The sequence below is a fragment of the Phlebotomus papatasi genome, chromosome 3 (assembly GCF_024763615.1).
Source record: "Phlebotomus papatasi isolate M1 chromosome 3, Ppap_2.1, whole genome shotgun sequence".
NCBI classification, from domain to species: domain Eukaryota; kingdom Metazoa; phylum Arthropoda; class Insecta; order Diptera; family Psychodidae; genus Phlebotomus; species Phlebotomus papatasi.
The window spans coordinates 45511691-45525648 of record NC_077224.1 but is presented as its reverse complement, the minus strand read 5'-3'; the positions used below and the strand labels follow the sequence as shown (position 1 = coordinate 45525648).

Genomic DNA, 13958 nt, shown 5'->3' with positions numbered 1-13958 from the left:
AATTTTAACCGATTCATAGTTCAACTCTATATTTTTTAAAAACTTTCTCTGAAGTAATAAATTTAATTTCGGATAAAATTGAATTAGGGTCAAAGGAACACTTGTTCGGTAGGGAACACCTATTGACAATTTCGTCAAAATATTAAAATTTAATTATTGTATCTAAAAAAAATGCAAGTACAATGACGTTTTTTTTCATTAATCTTCCCTTTTCTTATAAGGATATAGGTTTGAATTTCAAATCCCGAATGATACAAAATAGGGTGCCAATAGGTCACGATACGATTTATTAAAGTGTCGATAGGTGTTCTTTCGACCCTATTTCTACAAAAAGATATGAATGCCTTTGTAAAGAGGCGTCGCCTTCCAAAGAGTAATTCATTTCGGGGACCTCGATCCAGTCAGGCCAGGGAACACATGGAAAACCCAGGGAACCCATACATTTTTCAGGGAATCCGGAAAACTCATATATTTTTTGGGAACTCTCAGGGAACCCGTGGATCCCATTAAGTTTTCAGGGAACTCATATATTTTTTTCAGGAAACCCAGATAACTCATATATTTTTCAGGGAAATCATATATTTTTTCAGGGAATCAGGAACTCAAGTTACTCTAATTGCTTATGAATAACCCCTTGTCGACTTCGGTGCAAACCTAGGATAAGACATCTGAATTAAATTCAGGATCTTACCTTGGAGAACTTTCGGATCGACCGCGAACATCTTCTTGAAGTGGAGGAGGATCGGCAGGTGTGGGGTAGACTGCTAATCTGGCTGTCCTAAAGCCCAAAATAGACACAGGGATCGGCTTAGGGATCAGCTCGAAAAATGAGGATTGATGTCGATACACTCGCGGATCAGCCCATAATTTGGAGGATCAGGCTGATCTCAAAAAAATCCATTGATGTTGCACTTAAAGGTGTCTACACATTATAAGAAATTTCTATCAAAAATGAGCTTCAAGAAGTGTTCTTCAAGAGAATTGCCTACACATTGGTGAGAATTTTTGACAAAAAGATGGATTTTTGAAGAAAATTTGTCTAATGTGTAGACAAATTTCTTCAAAAATCATATCCAATTGAAGGTAATTTCCATCAAGAATTTTTGAAAGAAATTACCCGCTACACATTGGAATAAAATTCATCAAAGTTATTCTTGACAGAATTCTTGACGGAAACCATCACGATTCAAGATTGTTTTTCACGAAAATGTTATTTTCTGCTGGAAAAAGTGAGAAAAACGTTTGTTGAAGTTTCTTGGGATAGTATTTAGTGAATTTGTGAAGAAAATCTTCTAAATATGCAAGGGAATAGTGTTTTTCTAGAGATGTCGTTCCTGGTGGAATCCAACCCATCAGGAGCATGGACGTAAGTGCTCCGGCTGATCAAAAGATTCAGGATTCTATTTATCAGCTCTTGGCAAAAACTTTAGAACTGAAAATCAAAGAGCAGTGGCAGATCGCTTGAGGAGTTCAAAATAAATATAGGAGGACATGGAAGCAACACGGAGAAAGTACTGGAGTGGTTGAAATTATCAAATTTCCTGCATCAACAGTGGATCACATTCAACTCTACAAAGCTTTTCTTTGGTGTTCATTGTAATTCTTTTTAGAAAATTGAATTATAAAAAATAATATATATATATTTTTTGGATTTTGTTATCTATTGATTCAATAAAAAACTTTTTTTTAAGGATTTTACTTTAGATTTTTTTTATTTCTCATAACCTTTTCATACACTACTACTCAAACTGGGAGTCCCACGGAGGAATCGAAGGCCTGTAGCTATCCAGTTCTGGTGTTCTCGAAAGGAAGCAATCCCACATAGTTTCTAGTGGTTGAGAAAGTGAATGATATAAAAGATCATTCTGATGTTCTTCTGGGGGTTCAAGTGATGGCTTCTGGTAGCTCCGGACAGCTCTCGTTTGCACTGAGATCTCCTCGGTGGCTCTGGTTAGCTCTTGTTTTAATTGGTAACCAAGGCATATAGAGATTCCAAAGTGCCCGTAAATTTTCTCCTTTCCATCCATCTTCCAATCCATGGAGTACGAGGCCACTGTACTGTAGAACACCTCAAGAATACACAGATGGATTAACTTCCGGCAATTTCTGGAGGAAAATCACAGGAAATGTTCCTTCAAAGGCTGGGTTGGATTCCACCAGGAACGACATCTCCAGAAAAACACTATTCCCTTGCATATTTAGAAGATTTTCTTCACAAATTCACTAAATACTATCCCAAGGAACTTCACCAAACATTTTTCTCACTTTTTCCAGCAGTGAAACAACAAATTTTCGTGAAAAACAGTCAGAAGAGCAAGAGACTTGGAAATGATGGCAATCTGTCAAAAAAAATTTTTGATGGAAAATAAAATACCCAATGTGGAGGCATTTTTCTTCAAGAATTCCTTCAAAAATATGAATTTTTCTTTAAAAAATTCTTGAAATAATTCTTGATGAAATCAGCTCCAATGTGTAGACACCTTAAGAAGCCTTTCAGCAATCAAAGTGTGGAGATTTAATAGAAATTTACGCTGAAAACGCTAATCCTTGATCCTAAATCCTCAGTGTATGATAGTTTGCGCTGATCCTTTACCGCCAAATTTTACGAGCTGAGTATTCTCGAGGATCAGCCTGTGTCTATTTTGGGCATAAGTCTTCGGTCCAAATAGGGATAAACGTTTTAAAATGAATGAATAATAAATAAAAGTGAAAGAAAATTTCACTAGGGGGAAGTGGGGTATCTTTGAAATTGGGATCGATTTTTTTAGCAATTGGAATAATTTTAGACTTTACCGGAACCCTTAGACAATTAAAAGGAATGCATACTTACTCCAATGAGGTATATTGAGGTATTTTCATACACCAAAACAACTTACGTTCGTCGCCTTCAAGTAGAATTGAATTTTGAATTAAGTGATATAAAAATTTATATTTTAAACTTAAATTCCATTGTGTGTGCAATTTATTTACGAATTGTTCTCAGTGTATAAAATAGTTTACATCATAATAACAAAAAAGGGGGGTGAAATAGATGGAGGAGCCAAGTCCTTATGGAAACATATTGCTATGTTATAAAATTTATCTTCATCTGTCTTGGGAGGAAAATACAAATGGACTTGGTAAGGTTTGTGCGTGATAAATAGTCTCAAAATAAAATGAGTTTCACCCTCTAGTGAATGAATTTGGACTCCCCATGATGAATAAAGTAGAGCCTCTTTTCTCTGACCATTAGACCCTCAATTCTCCAGAGGGGAGACATTCTGTAAGATGTTGGAGAAAAGTTGAGGAAAAGTCTTTAAGGACATTACCATTAAACTTCCTAAGATGGTTATTTTATTGAAGATGATTTATAAAATTCATAAATTCACCAACTAATTTTATTTCAATTCATACAGGCTTGCCTTTTCTAATGTAACACTCTCCATCAATTTACAATAAATTTTGTAATATTTTGCAGGAAAATTAGTTTATAACACAGAAAGGATTTTAGAATTATAAGGCGCTTTCGTGAATTTGCTCTTGAGATTTCTAATAAGTGAAAAATGTTATCAACATATTTAAACATGGAATTTTATTTGATATATTACTTAAACAAACTTTATCAAAAATAACTGACATTTACTATGAAGTACAATTTAGTTATATTGATTATTCATTAACCTCTGCAGCATTATTATGACATGAGTTAAAGTTCTCTGCAATCTGCATTGATGTCCATGATTTTATTGAGCATTTTTATTAGTAATGACGACAATGTCTAATAAAAAATTTTATTATCATCATAATTTTAAGCGATGATTGAGTCTTAATCTCACCAGTAATGTTGATATACTTTATTGTAACATTATGTTTGGATATAGAAGAGCTCTAATTTAATATCAAATCAATTTTCTGATGATGGGGATGACGGTTCTACATCCATTTTTTTTTAAATATTTTATTGCATTTTATTTGCTAAAGTTAGGGCAGAAAAAATATTATTCAATACTGCAAAGTTTACTTTGCAAATTGAAATGGGTTTCCATTTTGTGCTAAAAATATTCAGTAGTGCAGACATAGACAAAAATTTTTATGTTACCAATGATATTTCTATCACATGAACACATAAAGTTCCAAATTGATGTGCAAAATTTACATATTTCCACGAAAAGTTCTCTTTGCTCTGGGACATTTTTATATGTTTTATATGCAACTCTCGCACTCATTATTCCATATTTTAAGAAAACTGAAGGGGGATTAGACATTAAAGTTTCTCTGAAACGACAACACTGCAATACAACTTATACAAATTTAGTATTATCTATCTGGCAGAATCAAAATTTGTAAGTAAAAAATTAAAATTAGTAATACACCAAGCAAATTCAATGAGTAAAAAGAAACAATCTTGATAAATAAAAGAAATTAAAATTGGTAAGTAAACAAGATTTGAGTGGGAGCATATGCGCAGCTCTCGTATGGAAAATTATGTCTAAGTTTTAGGGTAAGGGTTCCAAATTTCGGCATAGTTGCAAATAAGCACTGAAGTCCTAAGTTTGAAATGCAATATTTTTAATTCATATTGATATTTATTGTTACTTACTTTTCGGGAGGGTTGTGTAGAACCTTGAAAACTAGTTTATCATTTTAGTTTTCTTTAAATCACTTCCATGGGCATTGCTTTGGGTAGTTTTCCGGCCACTTTGAATGAAATTCCGGTCACCTTTTATCTGGTTATCTTTTGTAACACAAGCCCTGAGATCTTCCGTGTAATTTGTCCTGAAGACCTGAAGAGTTGCATCTCAAATTTACGCGCAGATTCCCGTAGCAATTTGCGCTTCCTGAACTCTTCTAACGCCTTTTCCATATCATCTTTTTCATAGAAGCGATGGTTTTTTTCTCTGGACATTGTAGAACTCAGAAAATTAAAAAAAAATAAAATAAAATGAATAAGAAATTTAGGAAAGCAAAAGATGTTGCCAGAATAGGCAACACTACCTTACCGGAGAGACGCTCACAAAGTATATACTTTTCACGCGAAATACAGGATCCAGCTGGGAAATTTTACCCGAAATTTAAAGATTGATTCACTATTAACATAAACAGAAATAATATTTAAAGAAAACTAATCAATTTTCATGAAAAACAGCGAAGGAAAACCTTCTGCACTTCACCACAAATCACAAGACTGCTAGAAACACGATCGATCTGTCACATTTTTTGTAAGACTCTTTCTACTGAGATTTTACAACGCAATTTAAATTAAAATTATAACTGAAATTTAACGGTCTTTGTGTTAATACATCCTAAAATGAATAAATATTTAAAAGCAAAATGAATTCATTTACTATTCGAAGATAACATACATAATTTTAATTAATTTATTTCCATGGCCGAAATTACTCTCAAAGTGGCAGAAATTAGAAGCTGGCCGAAATTTAGCACACTTCCCCTAATATATTTTTCAGTGTTTAAATTTAAATTTTTGCTCTTTTGCAAGACAAATTCGTTGAATATCCCACTCTACCATAGTTTGTAATTTAACTGAAAAACGACCAAAAACGTTCGGTAGGTTTAGTGATAAAGAAATTTAAATTTAAATAAATAAATAAATAAATTATACCCAAAATTTAACAATTTTTATACAAATACAGTCTGTAAAAAGAATAAATATTTAGGAGAGAACAATGTCATTGACTATTCGAAGATTAAATCAAACAAAATTAAATAATTTTAATTAAATTAGTTGCTTGGCCGAAGTTACACTCAAAGTGTTCCAAAATTAAAGCTGGCCGAAAGTTGGCATAATTTCCCTACTCATGTTAAAAATATTCTAATAAAGGGATTTCTTAATTAATTTTAATTTTGAAGTGATTTTTTTATTTGTGTATCAAATTTATTGGTAGTTATGCACTAAAAAATCATTCTAAAAAATAATTCACGGAAGCCTCTATCTTATGAGTTCGAGCATTCCACAAAGCTAGGACACTTTAACATCTCTCTTACAGATACTCTACATCAGTTTCATGAGCCAGAAATACTAGAAGAGCAACTAAGCAAATTTCCCTGAATATTTGAAAACAATTTAAAATTCAATTAAATGGCGAATGTCTTCGGAAAACTTTGTGTAATTTTCACTAAATTAAATGTAATCACTCCAACAATTTGAGATAGTGAAGAATTTTCAATTAAACGCATTAATGTTGAATAGTCTTCTTCATTATAAAAGCTTAAATTAAGACCAAATTCATGAAATAAATCTATAAGGAAATTATTCTAGCTAGTGCAATTAACCACATTTTCTGGGAAATATAGACGACCTCTTCTACCAAAAAGGCTCGTTGAATTTGCAACTCTCCAAAGAGATCCTTATAAATTTTAATCATTGATTTCGTTGCTCATAGCAATGCAGTTCTCATACAATAAAACACTATAGCTGAGTATTCGCAAGGGATAATGCAAAATATGATCAAGACTAGGGTTAAGTCTGAAGTAGCTACAGTTGGTGAGATTTTAAGTCGGTCTGAAATGGTCTTTAAGATGCTGTAAAAGATATTATATATTTTTTAAACATTGGTTTTCGGTAACTATTTAGGTTCCAACAGAAGGGAATGTAATTCTAAAAAAAGGGTAACTCTACCAAATTTCAGCATAGTTACATGCAAGTGCAAAAGTCTTAAGTTTGAAATAGGGTAAAGAGGGGAAAGTGGTACAAGTTGGACAGGGCTTTTTTTCTTGATAAATTTAGTACTTCATTTTTATTTGTATATTTTTAATACTTTAGTTTCATAATTTGGTTCCTTGTGCTTAAAAACACATTTTCAAGAAAAAAACCATGTCCAACTTGTATCACTTTACCCTATAATATTTTTTAATACAAATTGATTTTTTTACTACTTGATTTTAACAAATGTTGCTAGAAATATTGTAGATAGTTTATCGTGCTTGTTATCTCTAAAAAATCATTCCTTATACATTTTAAAATAACTAAAAATATAGACATAGCTTTTGGTAATATTTTGGTCACCTTGATTCTCGTAGTTCCTGGCCCTTCTGGAATTCTTCCAAAGTCGTTCACATCATCCTCGTTCGTAGAAGCTACATTTTTTGTTTATATAGCATTGTATAATGTCTAGAGTATGCAAAAACAAGAAATTCATGGAAATTTGAGGAAAAATAAGTGGTCGAAATTGTAAGCTTGCCGAAATTTGGTTCAGTTACCCTAAGTGTTTATTTATTTCCATCAATTAATCAACTTTTATTTGTTATTTTCCCACTAATTTGCCGAAATGAAGCAAAACTCGCTTTGAAATAAGTCAAAATATCACAAATTAATTCATGCCTGAAAACCAGAATTTTCGAGAATTTTACAAACTCACCTTTTAGATATGGATTGAAAATATAAATATGGAAAAGAGGGTTTTTGAAATAGAGCAAAACAGTATTCAACAAAATTATAGAGCAGTAAATTTCATATTAATACTAATTAAAAATTAAGAGTGAATTGATCCATTACCATAGGGGTCGTATAAGTTTCACGGTTTTTCAAATATATATATTTTTTTTAATTTCATTCTGTCTTGTCTCAGCTCATGAACTTTCAAGAGCTACTTTCTGTAAGTTTTATCCCAATTGGAAGAAATTATATTTCGTGATGGCAACAATAGGTGAGGTTGTTGAGAGCCTCACTTAATATTTTACCAACCACCATAGAGAAATTCAATATGTTTGCATTTGCAAAATCCATCCGGGATTATTCACGATTTATACTTCGTACATTTACTCCGCTTACCAAACCATTCTTCATATCGTCGGACCAAGAATAAATAAACAACGAGAAATAATTTGTTATTTGTGTCAGATTAGGGTATACTAAATGATAAATCTCACACCATTCTAATTGATAGCACAATCTAGCTAGAACTTAAGTATAGAAATTCTAGCGTTTGCATTGGAAATTAATGAGGTATTAGTGAAAAAATATATAATCCACTTCTAAAGCATTTAGAATTCAGATTATTTTAGAGAACAATTTGGGACAAAACACACTTAGAAGTGTATAGAACTTTGAGGAGTGTATAGAAGTTTAACAAGTGTTGGGAAACCCAATTTCTCGAACATGAAATTTTAATTCGTAGTGGAAAACAATTAAGACCATACTCCAAGTGTTTGGACACCAAGATCATGAGAAGGAGCACAGGTGCTTGCACTTAAAGGAATATTAATTTAAAATCACTTCACGGTGCAACATTAGTGCGGAATTTTTTTTCTGCAATTAATTCTTCATCTAAAGTTTATGCACCAAGAACAAACTTAAGAGAACAAATTTTACTGCATGATTGGATTATAAAGCACATTGCATTGTCGTGAAATAGAAAACATCTGGAGCAAGGTAATTATATATAATTTTCTATTAGATTTTATGTTACAGTCTAGTTATTATTAAAAAAAACTTTGTATGAGGTTTAAGTTAGATTAAAATAAGCAGTCATATATAATTGCACTTTTAAAAGCATTTTTTGACAGAAAAAAAAAATGAATTTGATACTTCTGCTAAAGTTCCATAAATATTTTTTCGTGACTATAGAGTAAATTAAGCTAATTAAAAACCTGCTCCAAATGGAAATTTTTCGCTACTCCAAATGGAAACATCATTGTTTTCACGATAAATACAGTACTAAATTACTATATTTATATATTTTCTATACCACAGTTTCATTATTTAGTTAATTTTGCTCCAAATAAAGCGAAAATCCATTCATATTCACAAATTTTAATTTGTTAATTTCTCAGAAAAATTAAAAGTGTACCTTTTCACTATAGAATTTTTCATAGATCGACCATGTTTTCCATTGAAAAACAGAATAAGGTGACTGTTGTTTATTCGTTTTGTTTAACATTTATGTCATATTTCTGGCTAATTTTAGTTAAATTAAGTGCTAATCTTTATTGTTAACGGTACGTGAAGTTTTCAAATGAAATAATTATCTATTTCGTGAACAAAAAGGGTTTTTCTGAAGTGTCTGCAAATGCTTCAATAGGAAACCCCGGAAATATGATTTTTTTGGAGAGATTTTTTTTTATTGTTTTAGATGGGAAAGGAAAAAAGACCAGGAATAAGAACAAATCCTGCACTCAGGAGCAACTGAACAGGGTTTTGGAAGCCTTTCGTCGCGGTTTTACTTACACTCTTTGTCTCCAATTACAAACTTTCGCTTGTCTCCATTTGGATTAATATGTTTCCAATAGAAGCATTTTACGCTCGCGCATTTTTCTTGTATTTAAGAAGTTTTCAAATTATATTTAAAGAATTTTGACGAAACAGTAACATTCTAGAAGAGTCAAGGAGCAAATTCATGTAATTCTCTTTAGAAAAAAATATGTACTTAATGTGTTGAATCTTCTGTCAAAGTGAAAGCGTGTACAAATGGTTTTGAATTAGGACATTTACCCTAGAAGAGGGTGAGGAAGTGTTCATTGTACATACCCAAGTAGAAAAACCTAATTCTCACAACGCGACGTAAATGTTAGTTTACATCGTAAAATTTCAATCTAATAAAGTGAACCAGATAAGTGGATGGATTAAATTACCTTTCCTGATTTTCGTTCTTTAGTTCTTGACATCGTTTTCAGGCTGAATGTCCTACTCATTAGGTTTCGAACTGAAATTTTTCCTACAGGCAGGAAAAATTATATTGCTACACTATGAATTCTATTGCTATTTGGAAACACAGGGATCACTATTCAGAGATCGCACGTTCAGATCAGAGAGAACTGATACAGAACTAATGGTCGTTCTGACGTCGACATTTCGACACTAAATTTACTCATTTTATTTCTGTAAAATTAATAAAAATGTAGTCAATCCGTTGAAGTCGTTAAAGTAGAGTCATAGTCTCTAAAACGATGTCGTCATAATCAAATGCGGATCTCAGTGGCGCAATAGTAAGATCGTTGGCTCTTGGGCGGTGAGATCTCTGACTCAACTCTCACAGCTGTGGGTACGAGTACCGCCCGATGCAAATATCTGAATGCCTTGTGAGGTTTGTAGCGAGTGAGGGATACATCAGCGCCACGGCGAAGGTGAGAAGTAGAAACAACGTCACTATTCCCAAAAAACACACACACACACATATTCATTCATTCAAGTCAAGACACGAGAAGAAGCCACGCGACCAAGAAGACAAGTTAAATCCTTTTAAATCTCTACCATCGTATCATTTAATGAATTAAAAAGTCAAATTCTTATAAATAAATATTCTGTGGAGTTTATTATCGTAAATAAACAAGTGATATAATAGGAGTGAACGAAGAACTGGAATTTTGTCATACGATCCAGATATTAACCTCACTTCTATTGTACAGGTAGGACCAGAGTCTTCCGGGGATTCCCACACGATATCTGTATAGTCACTATTGTTCTCCTTCAGGTATTGTGCCGGGCCTAAGAGCCCAATTGTTCCCTAGAAGATCTGTATTCTTATCGTCTATATTAACACAGGTAATAAATTCCACAACGTGGTGCATTGTAATTATTACATTGTAATACTAAATAAAAACCTGAAATAAACTAAATAAACCTGAGATAGAGCTTTTCCATCGTTTTGCTCCGGAGGTTAGTCACGAACGCTAAGGCGGCGGAGGGCGCTGAAAACTATTCGGGATCTCAATAAAACGAAAATGTACTTCGTAAGCATGATTGATAAATAAATTTATCTACTTTCCTATCTATCTATCTAAAGTGTCTCGATACGATTAATAAATATCTAATAACATAATTCATAACCAAATGTCGTTCTCTTAGTTATGCGGTAGTTAGTAGTCTGAAAATAGGCACGTGTCAATTATTAAAAACAAGAATAGTTTTTTTTTTATTTATATCATATTTTACTAATTATGTAAAATTAGTACAAACATTTCAGAGTTTGATAATTGTTTTGGTATTAATGGCTTATCTAACTGCATTTGAAGATAGCAGAAAGCTCAAATTCGATAATATCATCGATAAACAAACAGGGTAGAATTAACTTTCTCTCGTTATAATAGTAACATTTTTAAGGTGTCACAATATATTATCTTTTTACTACTTGAATTCCACAGAGAGAGCAGTATATAATCCCTCATAGTCATATTTTAGTAGAATTCTATAAATCTGAAGTTTCGAGTTTTTTGACGTAATGCTGTCCGTCTGTCCAACTGTGCATCTGTTCTGTACTGTACGATCGGCCGTTACCAAGCCTAGAGGCCAAACGGTCAGAGATAGAGACTTGAGTCCTTCGGGGCATCTCTCCATAAGTCCACCCCGGGACCATTAATATGTCCCTCACTTACCCCCTTCCCACTCCCACCCCTTCTCTTTTCATCCAAAACCATGTTTTTTTGCATTGCTCGAAAACGTGGCGACATGCGATTTTTTTTTTTTAATTTTGGATATATTTGTACTTATGCGGCCATTTCGTTCTTATACGAAAATATCGTTGCATTTCTTATCCGAAGAGTTATTATGTTTAGGCTCGTTGGAATGGACTTAGAATTCCTGACAATCCTGATTTAATTCTATTTGGTTATGAATCGATAATGAATCGATTTATACCCAATAACTAATATTCTTATCCTAAAATCAATTGCATTACTCCTAAGCAATTTTGGGCAATGTTTTCAGTGATTTATTAATTGGTTCATATCGGTTGTGAACCAATAATAAATGAAGCTGTTATGAATCGGTGAGTAAATTTTATTCGGAAATAAATTTTATTAGTCTTAAAACTATTTTGTAGGATATTTTGAGTGATTTATGAATCAATAGAGAATCGGTAAACGATAAATGGTGCGGAAGTATTTTAGAGGTACAGCATCTAAGTCACGAGTTCGAGTACTTCGCAAAGCCTGTGACGCTTTGCCACCCTTTTTCATTTTAATTTAACAACTTTTTAGTAAAAATTTCTTTTTATAAGGGTTACTGTGACACCTAATACACATAGAAAAATTATCATAATTGTACTCTTTTTTTCAGACTGTTTTGCCTTTTCAAATAATTGTTATTTTTTATTAAAAAAAAAAAGTAAAACAAAAAAGAGTAATATGATAATTGAAAAGGTTATTGAAGAGCTGTTACTGAAATATCAGTCCATAAAACTAATGAATGTTACCCATCGTTACCTCAAACTGTCACATAAAATACAGCATAAATGTTGGTTTAAATAGGATTAAAATAACTGATGGACATATTGAAAATTTTAACAGCAAAATTATATGTGACATTTTATTTTTCTACGCAAATATTTGTCGTTCACAGATTCATTTCAGACATATGATATGAAAATATGTATATTGGCTCAATTGCTCTTCCCAGAACATCGCTCAAAGTGTCACCCTATCCACATGTAGATTTTCATTGGCTGCATAAAATCGCTTTCACGCTTTACATTTAATAAAACATTCATGGAAATACAGATGAGTTTGCTCAATTGCTTCAGGGTATTTTTTTTTATTTTAAAGTTAGACTTTTGAATTCAAGATATGAGAAATATAATATTTAAAAAAAATGTATAAAAACAGAAAATTTCTACGTGTCTTGACTGTTGATTGAGATTTAATGTTAAACTTCTGCAATTTTTGATATTCCATGTTGTTTTGAACTTTTGCCTACAGAAAATTTGCGCCAGCTCAAAATGTATTTTGCACACTAAAGGAATTAAATATATGTCTCATGTCCTATTTATAGCATGAAATTAAATTGCATGTTGTGTGTATAATTTAATTTTCCTACAGAAGGAATGTCTCATGAAATTTCAATATAAAATGAATGTAATCAAGGGAAATTTGTTATATTGCTTCATGTCCTTTCAATTTCTGGGTCAATTTTCAAGTAATTCTGTTCTATTAGAAGGTACTAATTGGCCCAACAATTCAATTTACTCCTGAATAGATTTTAAATACAAAGTCGGGATGTTTCCCACTTTAATGGACAGTTGCAAGTCGCAATAGATTCCACTTTGCCATTATATTGCTAAACAAAGTGATAACAATAAGCTCTGAAGTGGTCTATTTAGCAATAAAGTATACTTTATAATGAATATAATTTATAATGCAATTATTTTCAGATTAAAATAATTTACTTATTTTAAGAAATTTTCATAAAATATTGTTTAAACGTTGCTCTTTCACAAAGGAAATGAAACTGGTATTAATTCTTTGTTGATAATCAGAAAAAATATACCGTTTTAGCTTTTGAAATTAGTCAGGAAATATTTCAAAAAATTTTAGTATTCCATTAAATTAAAGAGCTTGAATTTTGGGAAACGTGATCCTGAGGCATAAGGTTCCAATTGAATATTTAATAAAGTATTATTAAAAGATAGAAGGTATAAGGAAAATAAAGACTTATTAGTTATAACTTGTAAGTTGTTATTGAGTTTAGAGTTATTAAAAAAGTGTTATTTTCGATTAGCATAAATGTAATAAATTAATAATGTGAAAGTAGAATTTTCATTATAAAAGTCACAAATCGCAAGATATATTTATTTATATATTTATATTTTTTTATATATTTAGAAATGAAAAACTATTGTTTAAGAAAACTTATTTGAATGTAAACAGATTCATTGACTAACATTAGAGCTTATATTTTATTGCGTGAATTCTAAAAGTGTAACAAAAAATACGAATTCGCTTTGTTAACGTTACTGGGCTAGAGGTTAAACTATATGAGACAACAGCTTGTATTCTTGAACGCCCCCCAAACAAATATTATCTAGTATATATATATATATATATATATATATATATATATATATATAACTATGAATAAATTTTTTTTTTGACTTTTGGAAGGTCAAATTTCAATCATTCTGGTGGGCTTATTTGTTAACCAGTTTGATCAGAGGGGCAATTCACGAAATAACCAGTCAAAATTGACTGGATGGCGAATATGGCGGAGACACATTTGGTGTGGCGAAAAGTGAAATAACCCTAATTAATGC

The 13958-nt window shown here is 31.7% G+C and overlaps 1 protein-coding gene across 1 annotated transcript in view; it reads left to right on the top strand.

The window, feature by feature from the left end:
- LOC129806701 (uncharacterized) overlaps nucleotides 1-13958 on the top strand; it is a 34614-nt gene that overhangs the window by 8651 nt on the left and 12005 nt on the right. The window lies entirely within an intron of this gene.